General features: G+C 40.2%; 1 protein-coding gene across 2 annotated transcripts in view; it reads left to right on the top strand.

Moving 5' to 3' along the window:
• MNAT1 (MNAT1 component of CDK activating kinase) overlaps nt 1–12,406 on the top strand; it is a 258,814-nt gene that overhangs the window by 108,145 nt on the left and 138,263 nt on the right. The window lies entirely within an intron of this gene.

Raw genomic sequence — 12,406 nt, 5'->3', positions numbered from 1 at the left:
CACTGGAAGATTTCCGTCTATTACTTTTCTGGGGACAACCCAAATTTGGGATTCTCTTTTACTCTCACTTTCAATGATAATGATAAACAGGACAAATAGAGAGGGTGAATCAACTTAATGGGGGTGTAGACAGCAATAAAAACTGACAGGTGTTCTAATCCCTCTCAGTTTTATCCAAAACTAAAAAAAGGTTTTGCCTTTTAGTTATACTTTAAGTAAAAAAAAAATACTTGTTGATTCTGCCAGAAATGCAGTGAGCCTGTATCGGATTTCTTCTGCTGCAGGACTTTCAAACCCCTCCCCCTATATTATGGTGAGGACAATAGGGGGAAGTGTTGTATAGTCCTAACAACGCTGCACCTGGATTGATACAATACAGTGAATGTGCATTAGCCTGGGACAGTGTTTTTCACCCTCATTACTAGTATCCCCAACAGGCCATGTTTTGGGAATTTCCCTTAGATAAGATAGCTGTCAGAAATACAACACCATTTTCATTCATTTAACTGCTTTCCCGCTGCCCTATTGTAGAACTAGTGCTACAGGGCGACAGGGCTGCGCAAAATCACGTATATATACGTGGTTTGCATTTCCGGGTTACTGAGCATGTGCACCGCCCTACCCATGCAGCCATTGGCAGCTAAGGATGTCAATCACAGGGTCCCAAACAGAGATTTCCCCCAGCACTCGGCGATCGTTGGGGAAAGTTGACGGAGAGAGACCTGTGTGTAAACAACACAGGTCTCTCCCCTGCCAGCAAGGACATGTTGCTTTGTACTTCTCTGCACAGCAGAGAAATACACAGCGGTATGTTTCCCTAGTAAAAAACACACAGCACATAATGTAAAACAGCACATAGTTAACCCTTTGATTGCCCAACCCCTTCCTGCCCAGTGTCATTAGTACAGTGTCAGTGCTTTTTTACCAGTGGCAGTTAGTTCCCACTCAGTGTCAGAATGTCTGCCACAGTCCCGCTATAAGTCACTGATCGCAGCCATTACTAGTATAAAAAAATAAAATTCCAATATATATACCGCCATTTATAGATGCTAAAACTTTCACGTAAACCAAGTAACTTACATGTATTGGGATTTTTGTAGCAGAATACATTTTGGCCTACATTTATGAAGAAATTTGATTTTTTAAATTTTTTTTACTGGATATGTTTTATTAAATTAAATTAATTTATTTTTTTAAATTTAAAACATATTGTTTTTTTTTGTTTTTTTTTTAATTGTCGGTCTTTTTTTGTTTATAGCGCAAACACCCCCCCCCCCCAAAAAAAAATGCAAGGGTGATCAAATACCATTGAAATAAAGCTCTATTTGTGGAAAAAAAAAGGACATAAATTTAATTTATGTACAGCGTTGCATGACCGTGCAATTGTCAGTTAAAGTAACTTAGCGCCATATCGCAAACAATGGCCTGGTCAGGAAGGGGGGTAAATCCTCTGGAGGGCAAGTGGTTAAAAAACCTGTGAAGTAAATCATGAAAACATGACCTGTTTGGGGTACTTGAGGATTGAGGTTCAGAACCACTACCTTATTACAAAAAAAGTGTGTTACTGGCAGAATCGCCTTTTTTTGAAAACAAAAACTCAAAAAAGAGAAGATGAATGCAGCCACTATATGTAAGGACTGATAAGCTGTAATGTAATACACTTTTGTCCTTGGGTTTGTATTGGCTTCACGTCTGACCAAACCTGCTGCAATAACTGGCTGGTAGGCAGCAATTGGCACCAGAATGCCTTTTTGTGGAATGGTTCCTTTGTTGTGTATCACCAAACACCAATGAAATAACCTGACTTTCTGGCTATTGGGCAAGTTCAACATCCCCACCCCATTTGACATATCTCTGTTTCTGAGGACTCACAAATAGTTGAGCGGGGCCATGCAGGTACAGCAGGCTAGGTGTTGGTAGATGGGCACATATGTCTTCATGTTTGGAGCACAATTTTTGAGGCTGACATGAATTTACCTCCAATTATAATTGGAGGTAAATTCATGTCAGCCTCAAAAATTGTGCTCCAAACATGAATTATTGGGGAATGTTAGTAAGGCCTTGAGGAATCCATACATATTAGCCTGTGTTTTTGCAACAGCATAGGAAAACAGTGTTGTGCTGTAGTTGAATTTCCTACAATGCTGCCTTTATAAAAAAAAAATCCACCATAAAAAAAACAATCCACCATATCAAAAGTTATATTTGTAAGATTTTGTTCCCAGAAAGAGGATACTTGATAAATACTTGATCGTATAATGAATCTCATTGACATGGATCCTAATGGTCAACTTGGAAGTTGCTGAAAACCTGAGCTCATGGTGATCCTTTAGGACAGTGATCTCTAAACTGTGGCTGGGGTTCCAGATGAAGATCTTTGCTTACCTTTATCCAGCCCTTGGGGGAACTATATCTCTTACTGCATCTTTATTGCAGAAGAGAAAAGCTACAGTGGGTAAAATGTATTGAACATGTCACCATTTTTCTCAGTGAATATATTTCTACAGTGATAAGTGATGCAAAGTAACATTGTTACCTTGGTATTTTTTATGTTGCAATCGTCTGCAGATCAAAGCTTTGGTCTGCAAATGATGTTGGTTAAAGCAACCCGTCAAGTGTAAAAATTTATCTACAGCGGGTAAAATAATATTGAACACGTCGCCATTTTTCTCAGTAAATATATTTCTAAGGGTACTATTGACATGATATTTTCACCACATGTCAGTAAAACCTATGCAATCCATACATACAAAGAAACCATAACAAATACGTTCAGAAATTAAGTTATATGTAATAAAATGGAATGACACAGGGAAAAAGTATAACACTTGAAGAAAGGGAGGTGCAAAAAGACATGGAAAGCCAAGACACAAGCTGAAATCTATCAGTAATTAGGAAGCAATCTTGTCTCTTGTCAGTGCAAATAATATCAGCTGGTTCAGTCTCAACTGATTGCCTATAAAAAGGTGTCTCATTACTAAGGTGTCACACAGAAACATCTCATGATGGGTAAAAGCAAAGAGTTCTCTCAAGACCTTCACTGCCTTCTTTTTGCAGAATAACAGTCAGTTACTGTTTTGTTGCCCCCATATGTGCTAATGATAATTTTTAAATTACACTTGTGACAGCGCCATTCATCTGTTCACCTCAGCACCCTTTTATCCTTTTCTACCAAAAGGAGCCCACATGCTTCTTCGTTCTTGAAAAAAATGTGTTGCAGCAGAAATGGTAGGCCAGCACTGCAAGGTCTTTTTAAAGTGTATCTAAAGCTGGCAATGGATGGATCCCCCTTTTTTTTTTTAAATCAGCCAGTGAAAGAATAGATTCTACACAACTGTGGTGGATAGAGAAATCCTTCCTGCAGAGGCATTGTGTTCTGACAGCGGGGATTTTCTGCTGTCAGAATACACTGATCAGTGGCTACAGCCTCTGATTGAGAAACATTTTCTAGTCATTAGATCGACTTCTGTCGAATGGGAGCAGCCATACATGGATCGAAATTTGTCTGGTTTCTTCTGAACTGGACAAATTTTGATCCATCTATGGCCAGTTTAAAGCAGTATTAAACCCAAAAGCAAAATCAAACATTTATTATATTGCAGCTTGCCAATTTTTAGATATGATTCAATTTCTTTTTTTAGGCTTTCTTTCTTCTATTTGATGATCTGGCCAGTAGGTCTGTTCTCTTGCAAATGTACTATGTTACAGAGATTAGACAAACCATTTATCACTGACGGGTGCTTACAATGATCATTTTTATTTGTTTATGTGAACCTTTATCGCAAAAGAAAATAAAACTGTTGCTGTAACTGCTTATAAAGTATTAGCTGGAGTTCATCTTCAATTCGTTAGAGTATTTAAATCTGCTAGAACTTCTAACACTACGCTCCCCCCAGATTGACAATGCTTCTGTCCAAAGGTGTGCCTCAAGTGCTCCTTCATCCAGAATGGGGACAGGAGGTGTGTTGCTGGCCTGATCACCAGGTGAAAACAGAAGGAAAAATCTTAAAAACAACTAATGCAGTCACTACATCTAATTATTGGGAAGCTGGAATATATTACATTTTGGATTTGGGTTTAATATCACTTTGAAGCCATAATTGTTTTGGCCTTGTTCACACAGCTGCATGAGGCAACTATATTAGGTCTCCACTGGCCAAATCCAGACTCTCGATGAAAAAAATGCATATATAAAATTAAAGGTGAATTGGCTCCTGTCTAAATTGGCTCTAGTATGTGTATGTATATAAGTTAGGGACCTTATATTGTGAATGTGCAATATACACTGCTCCAAAAAATTAAAGAAACACTTTGAAAACACATCAGATCTCAATAGGGGAAAATATCATGCTGGATATCTATACTGATATGGACTGGGTAATGTGTTAGAAATGTAAAGATGCCCCATCGTTTGGTGGAAATTAAAATTATCAACCTACAGAGGACTAAATTCAAAGACACCCCAAAAATCTAAGTGAAAAAAATATGCAGCAGGCTAGTCCATTTTGCTGAAATTTCATTGCAGCAGCTCAAAATGGTACTCAGTATTTTGTATGGCCCCCAAGTGCTTGTATGCATGCCTGACAAAGTCCGGGCATGCTCCTAATGAGACGATGGATGGTGTCCTGGGGTATTTCCACCCAGATCTGGACCAGGGCATCACTGAGCTCCTGGACAGCCTGAGATGCAACCTGGTGTTGTCAAATGCACCGAAATATGATATCCCAGAGGTGTCCTATTGGATTTAGGTCAGGTGAGCGTGAGGGCCATTCAATGGTATCAATTCCTTCATCCTTCAGGAACTGCCTGCATACTCTCACCACATGAGACCAGGGATTGTCATGCACTGTCGTAGAACCCAGGACCCACTGCACCAGTGTAGGGTCTGACAATGGGTCCAAATGGTAGCCAGGGTGCCATTGTCTAGCCCAGGGGTCTGCAACCTTTAAGACATAAAGAGCCACTTGGACCCGTTTCCGAGAGGGAAAAAAAGACTGGGAGCCGCAAAACCATTGCAACATTTAAAACAAATCCGACACTGCATATATTGCAAAAAGCGCTCTGGTCATGAAGGGGGTTTAAGGGCCCAGTAAGCAAAGGGTTAATCAGGGCCACAGTGTATCATAATAATCACAATCATAGCCTTATGTCAGTGGTGGGCAACCTTTTTTTTCAACTGAGCCAAATCTCACCAAAACCACGATTGAAATTTATTTTGAGAGCCACATTTTTAAAACTGAGAATTCATCCCCCATAGTAATTCATCCCCCATAGTAATTCATCCCCCATAGTAATTCATCCCCCATAGTAATTCATCCCCCATATAGTAATTCACCCCCATATAGTAATTCATCCCCATATAGTAATTCATCCCCCATATAGTAATTCATCCCCCATAGTAATTCATCCCCCATATAGTAATTCATCCCCCATATAGTAATTCATCCCCCATATAGTAATTCATCCCCCATATAGTAATTCATCCCCCATAGTAATTCATCCCCCATATAGTAATTCATCCCCCATAGTAATTCATCCCCCATATAGTAATTCATCCCCCATATAGTAATTCATCCCCCATATAGTAATTCATCCCCCATATAGTAATTCATCCCCCATAGTAATTCATCCCCCCTATAGTAATTCATTCCCCATATTGTGTCAATTCACTTACCTTTGCTCCGCGCATTCCTCTCGCCGTGTTCCCGCGCCGTTCCGGTCTTCAGGACGGACTGTGAGAGGAGAGGAGTTCGTCACGCTGCCCCGCCTACATCCTGACAGCCAATGTTTGCCACGCTCCGCGGGCCGGATTAAAAGGTCCGCCGGGCCGTAGTTTGCCCATTGCTGGGCTAGCTGCAGAGTCCTGACTTTTGGGGCGGCCGCCCGAGAGGAGGGAGGGGAGCGGGCGCCCGGCACACAGAAGAGCCGCATTAAAGAGTGTAAATAGCCGCGGCTTGCCGACCACTGAGCTACGGCAACCCTATTGCCTGTCACCTGGTAGGCAGTGTGCTCCGGAGCCGCAGCAAAGGCGAAAAAGAGCCGCGGGTTGCCGACACCCGGGCTAGCCTGTAGAGGTCTGTGCATTCCTCATGGATACACCTCCCCAGGCCATCACTGACCCACCACCAAAACGGTCATGCTGAACGTTGTTACAGGCAGCATTACATTCTCCACTGCTTCGCCAGACCCTTTCACGTCTGTCATATGTGCTCAGGCTGTCATCTGTGAAAGCACAGGGCATCAGTGGAGGACCTGCCAATTCTGGTGTTCAATGGCAAATACCAATCGAGCTCTATGGTGCCGGGCACCAGTGACCTGCTGCAGGTCATTTTGTAGGGCTCTGGCAGTGTTCATCCTGTTCCTCCTTGCACAAAGTAGCAGATACCGGTCCTGCTGATGCGGGTAAGGACCTTCTACAGCCCTCTCCAGCTCTTCTAGAGTAACTGCTTGTCTCCTGGAATCTCCTCCATGCTCTTGAGACTGTGCTGAGAGACACAGTAAACCTTCCGCAAATGACACGTATTGATGTGCCATCCTAGAGGAGTTGGACTTCCTTTGCAACCTCTGTAGGGTCCAGGTATTGCCTCATGCTACCAGTAGTGACACTGACCCTAGCCAAATTCACAACTAGTGAAAAACAGAAAAGATGAGTAGGGAAAAGATGTCAGCGGCTTCCGCCTGTAGAACCATTCCTGTTTTGGGGTACGTCCCACTGTTGGCCATCTAGTGCACCTGTTAATTTCATTAACACCAAAGCAGCTGAAACTGATTAACAACCCCCTCTGCTACTTAACTGACCTGATCAATATCCCAGGAGTTTAACTGACTTGATGCTTGACTCTGATTAAAAAGTGTTGCTTTCATTTTTTTTGAGCAGTGTATATATGTGAGCGCTGTGTAAATTGATGGCGCTATATAAGTACCTGTAGTGGTAGTAGTAATAATAATAACTAAAGGCAAAACTCTTTTTTTTGGGGTTTTTATTTTGGATAGAGTGGAGATGGATTAGGACCCCTGTCAGTTTTTATTGCTTTCTGTGCCCCCATTAGGGAGATTCACCCTTGCTATGTGTCCTGTTTACTGTTATCATTAAAAGGGAATGTAAAAGAAAATCCCAAATGTTTGGTTGTCCCCAGAAAAGTTGTAGAGGGGAAATCTTCCAATGGGGACACTAGTTCTGGTGACCTGGGGGCCCCAAAGGATTCCCTTAATTTGCAGAGATTTCCTCTCACCTCCTGTTTAGCTATGGGACAGGAAGTGAAGGTCACTATCTCCAATGGGACACAGATGGCAAAAAAGTAACATCCATTGATTTATTCCAGCTTACCAACAGTGACACCTGATGTCCTGAATGACATTTGTGTTAACTGTGTAAGTGTCAAATGCTTATGTAAGCGAGCAAAATGACATTCAGAATTTTAGCAAAGAGAAAAAAAAGTCACTATCGTGTCAATTTTTTTTTTTTGTACTCACCAACCTGCATTATCTTACCTGAATGTTATCTTAACAATTTATGCAAACTGACTTTTTTTTTTTGCCTGTGTTCACTGCAGCATCAAATAGGGAATAAAGCTGTCCTAAAGTAAATTGTAATCCTTCAATTTGAGCTTTACAGTTTCAATATATTACATAAAATTCACACTTATTGATATCCTGTAATCAGCAGACTTCAAGTGTTATATCATGGGAAAATATCTGAGGCTGCCCTGATTGCGTAACAGACGCTTTTGGAAGGTTTACAGGAAAAATATTTTTAAAAGTTTTTTTTGTACTTCTTCCTAATTAAAACCTAGAAAATAATATTGTATGTATCCAAGTCTGCTATCGCATTAAAGCCCCATCTATCCTAAGAAAACTGATGTATGACATGTTAGGAAAGACTACAAAACCTAAAAGACAAAAGGTGCGGAACTGAGGCATCACTGGGTAGAAATAGCTGTGGGACTCAAGGTTGTTTTAGGGGGAAAAAAATGGCCTGGGGACTCAAGCAGTTAATGAAACATGTATAGCATAACGTGTATGTATGGCGTAAGTCTCATTAACGCACAGCATTAGGCTGCAACAATGTGATTGGGCCCTAAAAAGGTATGAATACAATAATAAATATAGCGCTTATTTCTTGTATACGTATAAGTATTTTAATAAATGAAAAGTCAACTTTATTGTCAGTTTTTATTGTTAACCAAATTTTTTATTTAAATATCCTATTTATTTAGTAAACTATAGTTTCCTGTTTATACGGCAGTGAAAAGCAGGGCTTCCTTGCTATGGATATAAGGTGTTTTTTTTTTTTCTTTCTTTTTTTTGACTGACTTATAACAAGTGGCTCTTTCAAGCTTGCTGTCCAGGGTTAGAGCTCCAAGATTAATTAGTAAACTGTGAAATGTGCTGCAGCAAATGTGTGTGATTGGCAATCACATCTGCTTCAGCAACTGGTGGCGGGGCCATACTGCCTTCCTGTTTAGATATTTCCAAAAAGGCTTAAGAGTCCTCTGCTGCATTCTCTTTCCTAGTTGGAACTAATAACTGTCCAGGAAAGGATTCCTAGTTTAATGAGGGGTGAAAAACAAACAATGCTTTTTTTTTTGACTAACCAAAATTAAATTTACAGTAGACTGTATTATCTTAGTCAATTTAAAGGAGCTCTGGAGACAACCTTCCACTAAAAACCTTTTCTTATAGCATGATGAACTTTATTAAGCAGTAGAGTTTACATTTATTGATTTGGATTGTGGAGATTCATGAGGGCTGATGGTTGGACAGCTGTGCCCAGGAATAATCAGCAGCTGAATCTTGTCAGCCAGCTTCCTATAGCCGATTAAAAGAATTGTCCACATGCGGACCATCCGTCCCTAATCAAGCGTGACCCCACACTTACAGCGTGTAGTGGGTCACTGCCGGGAAAGTGAGCAGAATTCGTCATGAAATGGCTCTTTAAGGTAGTAATTTTTTCCAGATGTTATGAAAAGTGAAGCCATTTAAAAATTGGACGAACCCTTTCCTGTTTCATAGATAGTTGATAAAACTTCTCACAATTGAAACCTTCTGTGACATAGTTTGTGAAACTATAACAAATATAATAATAATTCAGAAAAACAACACTGCTAGTCCTTGAAAAATTTGAAATATCAGTGAAAAATATTAACTGTGATGGGAAATGCTTCTTTTCAAGAATTTTTAAAAAATATTTATCATTCAGCCATATGTTGATTGTATTATCTAATTTTCCATAGTTCAGTTACGTTAACTTTGACACTAAAAATGAATTCTTTAAAATTGAAGCTTATGAGTGAAGATTCTCAAATCCCTTAGTAAATCCTCTGATTAAGAACTCATATTAAGCTAGAAGAAGGGGGAGTCACTGATTTGACAAATTACTCTTTTTTTTTTCTGTGTGAATTTTAGCTTCAGTTACTGAGCTTTGTAAACAACACTCTTTTTGCTGCAGGAACTAAGAGTAACCCAAAAATGTAAAAGGCATATAAAGATTCACCTGTTGGATTAAAAATAAGAATGCAAAAATGTTAAAGTGGTTGTAAAGGCTCAAGAAATTTTACCTTCATAAATGAAGGTACAAAACCTGTGTGCAGCAGTTCCCCCTGCCCCCCTGATACTTACCTGAGCCCCATCGCGATAGAGCCTCGGGTCTTCGGGGACTCTCCCTGCTCATCGGCTGAGACAGCAGCGATAGCCATTGGCTCCCACTGCTGTCAATCACAGCCAGTGAGCCAATAAGGAAAGAGAGGGTAGTGGGGTGGAGCCACAGCTCTGTATGTGAATGGCCACACAAGGCAGCGGCTCGGGAGCAAGCCTGCTTGTGTGCCCCCATAGCAAGGTGCGTGCTTTGGGGGCACTTGGCAGGAGGGAGGGGCTAGGACCACTGGTGGGGGACCCGAGAAGAGGAAGATTGGGGCTGCTGTGTGCAAAACCACTACACTAAGCAGGCGTGTCTATTTCTTTTTTTTTTTTTTTAATATGAACTTTAATATCACTTTAGGATGCAATATTTCATATTTTTCTACATAATATATACATTTTAAAAGATTTCTTTTAAAGCTGTAAAACAAAGAAAATAAATACAAATATAGAAATATACAGCATGTACTTTAGACAACTATACTTTCCAATCATAGAGAGATAAGTATCGTTTATTACAACCCCTGGCCAAAAGTATGGAATCACCACTCTTGGGAAATGTTCATTCAATTGTTTAATTGTGTAGAAAAAAAACTAATCACAGACATGCCTCAAAACTATTTTCTTTTAACATTCCAACCTTCTTGTTGGAAACACTTAAAAAAAAAATAAAAAACAAAGAAAACTGTAGTCTGTTGCAACTGTTTTTGCAGATCAAGCAGAGTAAAAAAATATGGATTTGCTCAATTCTGAGGAAAATATTATGGAATCGTGAAAAATAAACACTACAGTACACTACCAGTACTTTGGTACACCACCTCTGCTTTTATAACAGCTTGAGTTCTCTGAGGCATGGATTTAACTATCAACATACAGTATTCTTCATCAATCCGGCTCCAACTTTCTCTTATTGCAGTTGCCAGATCAGGTTTGGAGGTTGAAGCCTTGAAATGGATCATTTTCTTTAATTTCCACCATATATTTTCAATTGGATAGAGATCTGGACTATTTGCAGGCCATACCTTTGACATTATGGGGTTTATTTACTAAAGCTGGAGAGTCCAAAATCAGACTCCCTTCTGCATAGAAACCAATCAGCTTCTAACCTCAGCTTGTTCAATGAAGCTTTGGCAATGAAACCTGGAAGCTGATTGGTTTCTATGCAGAAGGGAGTCTGATTTTGGACTCTCCAGCTTTAGTAAATAAACCCCTATATGTCTTTGTTGAAGGAAAGTTTTCAGAGCTTTTGCCCTATGGCAAGATGCATTATCATCCTGAAAAATGATGTCATCATCACCAAACATCCTTTCAATTGACGGAATAAGAAAAGAGTCCAAAATCTCAATCTAAACTTGTGCATTTATTGAAGATTTAATGACTGTCATCTCCCCCATACCTTTACCTGGCATGCAACCCCATACCATCAATGATTGTGGAAATTTGTATGTTTTCTTCAGCCAGTCGTCTTTATACATTTCATTGGAAGAGCACCAAACAAAAGTTCCAGCATCATCACCCTGCCCAATGCAGATACGTGATTCATCACTGAATATCACTTTCATCCAGTCATCCACAGTCCATGATTGCTTTTCCTTAGCCCGCTGTAACCTTGCATTTTTCTGTTTAGGTGTTAATCATGGTTTTCGTTTGGCTTTTATGTATGTAAATCCCATTTCCTTTAGGCGATGTCTTACAGTTCGGTCACAGATATTGACTCCAGTTTCTGCCCATTTGTTTTGTTGTGCATTTTCTGTTTTCAAGGTATATTGCTTTAAGTTTTCTATCTTGACGTTTTGATGTCTTCCTTGGTCTACCAGTACTCTTCTCTTTTACAACCTTCCCATTTAATTTTACACTTGAACCAGATTTTAAACACAGCTGACCGGGAACAACCAACATCTTTTGCAACTTTCCTTGATGATTTACCTTCTTGAAGCAGTTTTATAATCCTCTCCTTTGTTTCAACTGACATCTCTGGTGTTGGAGCCATGATTCATGTCAATCAGCTTGGTACAACAGCTCACCAAGGTGTGCAAGCACTCTTTTTTAACTGCAGACTAATTAGCAGATATAATCTGATGCAGATGTTTGTTTTAGAACTGCAAAGTACATGGTGATTCCATAATATTTTCCTCAGAATTGAGTGATTCCATATTTTTTTCCTCTACTTGATCTGCAAAAACAGTTGCAGTCGACTACAGTTTTCTTTCTTTTTTTTTTTAAGTGTTTCTTAAAGCCAAAAGGTTGGAATGATGATTGAATGTAGTTTTGAGGCATGTCTGTGATTGTTTTTTTCTACACAAACAATTGAATGAACATTTTTCAAGAGCGGCGATTCCATACTTTTTGCCAGGAGTTGTACTATTATTATTATACAGTATTTATATAGCGCCAAAGGGTTTGCTCAGCGCTGTACAATAGCAAGGGGGACAGAACATAAGACAATACAGTAACAATACAATTCACAAGGGGTTGGAGGGCCCTGCTCTTTCGAGCTTACAATCTAGGAGGGAGCGGATAGTGGTACAGGAGGAAGTGGCTGTGGGGGATGGAGTGGTGGGAGGAGTGGAGGAGATCGGTTGTTAGGTGAGGGTGGGGTAGGCTTCCCTGAAGATATGGGTTTTCAGGGTGCGCCTGAAGGTGAGGAGGGTAGGTGACAGTCTGATGGATTGGGGTAGGGAGTTCCAGAGGATGGGGGAAGTCCTGGAGAAGTCCTGCAGTTGGGCGTGGGAGGAGGAGACCAGGGAGCTAGAGAGTAGGAGGTCCTGTG

The sequence above is a fragment of the Staurois parvus genome, unplaced genomic scaffold (assembly GCF_062004578.1).
Source record: "Staurois parvus isolate SC_StPar_1 unplaced genomic scaffold, SC_StPar_1.0 ptg000542l, whole genome shotgun sequence".
NCBI classification, from domain to species: domain Eukaryota; kingdom Metazoa; phylum Chordata; class Amphibia; order Anura; family Ranidae; genus Staurois; species Staurois parvus.
The sequence above is the reverse complement of the archived record's forward strand: the minus strand, read 5'-3'. Positions and strand labels throughout refer to the sequence as shown.